Source organism: Penaeus monodon, chromosome 24 (assembly GCF_015228065.2).
Source record: "Penaeus monodon isolate SGIC_2016 chromosome 24, NSTDA_Pmon_1, whole genome shotgun sequence".
In the NCBI taxonomy this organism is placed as follows: Eukaryota; Metazoa; Arthropoda; class Malacostraca; order Decapoda; family Penaeidae; genus Penaeus; species Penaeus monodon.
The window spans coordinates 35,702,090-35,706,019 of NC_051409.1; the positions used below are offsets into that span (position 1 = coordinate 35,702,090).

General features: G+C 34.9%; 1 long non-coding RNA gene across 4 annotated transcripts in view; it reads right to left on the minus strand.

Annotated features, from left to right (window-relative positions):
* Positions 1 to 3,930, minus strand: part of LOC119588744 — a 9,662-nt gene that overhangs the window by 1,503 nt on the left and 4,229 nt on the right. For 2 of the 4 annotated variants that reach the window (XR_005230140.1, XR_005230138.1), the window contains exons 6-11: positions 2,251 to 2,331; positions 2,017 to 2,082; positions 1,298 to 1,393; positions 1,052 to 1,124; positions 492 to 529; positions 270 to 321 (exon numbers count right to left, since the gene is read on the minus strand). This is a non-coding gene — a long non-coding RNA (uncharacterized LOC119588744). The remainder of the gene's footprint in view (positions 1 to 269; positions 322 to 491; positions 530 to 1,051; positions 1,125 to 1,297; positions 1,394 to 2,016; positions 2,083 to 2,250; positions 2,332 to 3,930) is intronic. The other 2 variants (XR_005230141.1, XR_005230139.1) reach the window with 1 other exon arrangement.

Consider the following 3,930-nt stretch of genomic DNA (forward strand, 5'->3'; position numbering starts at 1 on the left):
GAAAATTCACTCTACTGGGCAGGGCATAATACCCCAGCGCAAATATCTTAAATTCATGCATTCATATTCTATTATGAACCATAGACAAGTTAAACAATACATGCAAAGTAGCAATTACTGAGGTGTTGGGCCACAGGTATGGCATCACTACTGGCTTATGGCCAATAAAGATAATGAAGGTAAAAAAAAAAAAAAAAGGTAAGTAAGGAGGTACAATTTTTAGCCATGCAGGTATTGCATTATATACTCTAAACTAGTCCAAAGTTTACCTGTGCTTTCCAATCTTGACATGACCTTAATTTCCTGCAACTTCCACGAGACCTAATGGTGAGGAAAAGTGTTGATAGTATTACTTATGAAAAAGTAATAAAGTAAATACTATATTACATTACCTCAGCCCTGTTGAGCAATATTGAACCATCACAGATTTTCTGGTCAAAATTTGTCATCATTCTATTTTCAAACAACAAAAGGCATTTGATTTTACTTACCATAAAATGCCTCTGTTCAACTGACTCAATCTTGAGAACTGCAAGAGGGAGAATTACATTAGAAACTTTTTTAAAAAAGTTAAACATATGCAGGACTTAAAATCATTATCAGACAAAGGTATATCACACCGTCTCGGATCCACAACAGTGGGTTCAACCATTTCTGGCTCTGTTGTGTAGCGACCCTCAACTTCAATGGTTATGCTATCATCACAAAATTAGTAAGGGATAGTGCTTAGCACAAATAAAAATTCTTAAAAGATCCTAAAACATTAATTTACAATCAACAGACCAAGATAATAGCATATTCCTAGTCAGTTGGAAAAGTTAATGTTTCCTTGCCTATGATATCTTGTTCCTAAGCATACATGCCTTAAACTCCCTTCTCATTTACTATGCATTTTGTTTAAGCTTGTTCACAACCAACTCTTACATCAAGGTAACTATATCTCTTTAGCATTAATCTTTTATTTCATAAAGTGCATATCAGATTCTCCAAACTTAAAATACAATTTCTTTAGTAAGAAACCCTCCCCACATGTTTTCATTCAAAAGCTCACCTTCAACAATGTAAAAGCAGGATCAACAACGGGCAACTTGTCTGTCAACATGAGGTTCTGCCATATCCACCACCTGTAAAAGACCATATCAAATGAGACAAGCAGATAATGAACAACTATCTTCTACTTAGACAATTCTTTCAGTAAGACCAATGCCATCGGCATGAATTCTACGCTAGGGGCGAAATTTGTCATCATTTAATACAACTAAAATACAGCCCTTGTGAAGACTGCAAATAAACGTACCTAAACCAACAATGAAACCAGCTCCCTTTGGTAAGAGGGTACTCTTAATTGCCATTTACCTTCCTGGATGCTAGCAATAGTTCTGCAGTTTCATCACTGAAAGATAAAAAGTACATTAGTGATACACCAAACTTTACATTACATTATTTGTAAATGGAAGGTTATCAGAATAAAATTGACATCAGTGTATCAGCTATATGCTTGTCATGTTGTCATCATGTTTTATGCTATGATGTTCTATTAATGACCAAATTTGCCAATTTCCCCTTATTTTATTTCATTCAAGATATAAACTCCCCTTTAGACTTGCTGAAATCCAAATTCTAATATACTGTAGACATAAGCAATACATGAAAGCTTTATGAAAGGACTATTCATACGAATTTAAATAGTATGTACACCTGCGAGAAAGTCTAATCCTATTAAAAAGTCAAGGGATACAATGAAAAATATCAAAATTCCAAATTTACTTTCAAATCATCTTTGAATCACAAGTTTAAGTATTCAGAAGAATCCTACACTCGAAGCAAAGCTTCAAGAAGTAACTTATTCGCATTATTTGATTCTAGTCTACCATTAGATGTAAAGCCTTAAAAAAAAAGGGGGGGGGGGGGATTAAATTACATATTGAAATCCAGTACAACAAAATTTTCTGTTCTTAACACGTTATAAAATAAGCACTTCATAGGTTCAGATACCATTAACAGGGCACTCCTTACCTGCATCAAACAGTTTCTTTTGCAAGGTCCAGCACTTGAATCCATCACAGCTGAAACCCTGCACAACTGAAGAAAACAATTTCCCAGTTACTATTAGGTTTTATACTATTTAATTTTCCTATAATCAAACATATTCAGATATAATGGGGGTCTTCAATCTATTTCAGACATCTAAGGAAGGAATTTGGTTCATCATTCCAAGCTAGTAACGTGAAATTTGGCAATCGTCCTCACCTCAACATGAATCCAGCCCCCCAATTCCAGCTTCTCATAGGGAAGTTGCTACTGTACACAACCATGCCCATATGGACAGACCTGAAATATGAAAAACAATTAATATAAAGGAAAACTGCATTGCATGCTCTGGGAAGGTCTAATCACTCAGTTAAACAAGTTTCCACATAGCTTATTGAGACAGGGATAACAATCATCATGCAAAGAAGATCTACATGTACTGAACAATTTCAGGACTTGCCTATCTTATCAAGAAGCCGTCTGCAGCTCGTTTTTTTGTAGCATTCAGTCCTGAAATCTTCAGCACAAAGAAATATCTGATATTTCATTGAAATTGGACAAGGAATTCACTTTTGAAAGTTACAATCCATATTTATCCATTTTCCTTGTTCCTGAAGCAATTTACAGCAACTTCTTGACCTGATGGGAGTGGGCAATAGTATGGTATTAAAGTCACTTAAATAAAATTAAGTGCATATGCACTTTACATTTCCTCAGCCCTGTTGAGCAATATTGAACCATCACAGATTTTCTGGTCAAAATTTGTCATCATTCTATTTTCAAACAACAAAAGGCATTTGATTTTACTTACCATAAAATGCCTCTGTTCAACTGACTCAATCTTGAGAACTGCAAGAGGGAGAACTACATTAGAACCTTAAAAAAAATTAAACACATGCAGGACTTAAAATCATTATCAGACAGAGGTATATCACACCGTCTCGGATCCACAACAGTGGGTTCAACCATTTCTGGCTCTGCTGTGTAGCGACCCTCAACTTCAATGGTTAAGCTATCATCACAAGAATATTTTTTGAACCATTCCAAGACTAAAGTACAGATTTGTCCTTAGTACAATCAAAATCTAAGATTTTAAATCGTCATCAATTTACAATCAATGGACACCAAGACAATGGCACATTCTTATTCACTTAAAATTAGTGTTTCTTTGCCTATGAGTAACATATAAATATATATCTACAGCATTATCTTTTTTCATAAAGCAGAAATCAGATACTCCAAACTTGGAGTACAATTACTTCAGTAAGAAACCCTCCCCATATTTCATTCAAATAATGCTCACCTTTAACGATGTAAAACAGGATCACATACTGGCAACAGGCCTAGGTGTCATGAGGTTCTGCCATATCCACCACCTGTAAAAGACCACATCAACTGAGACAAGCAGATAATGAACAGCCATCTTCTACTTAGACAATTCTTTCAGTAAGACCAATGCCATCGGCATGAATTCTACGCTAGGGGCGAAATTTGTCATCATTTAATATAACGAAAATAAAGCCTTTGTAAAGACATACAGCGCAAATAAACATACCTAAACCAGTGAAACCGAGGTGAGGTGAGGATTCCACTGGTCATTTACCCTACTGGATGCTAGCAATAGGTTTGCAGTTTCACTGAAAGATAGAAAAGTACATTAGTGATACACCAAACTTTCCATTTTATATTTTTAAGTGGAATGTTGTCAGAATAAAATTGACATCAGTGTATCAGCTATATGCTTGTCAATGTTGTCATCACATTTTATGCAGTTTTCTGTTAATGACCAAATTTGGTAATTTTAAACCCAACGCCTCTGTAATAACCAGACAGGTTATAAATCAGTTTATTTCTAAAAATGACAAGATCTCTAGAGAATGTGAAATTCAGTCAAGTTAT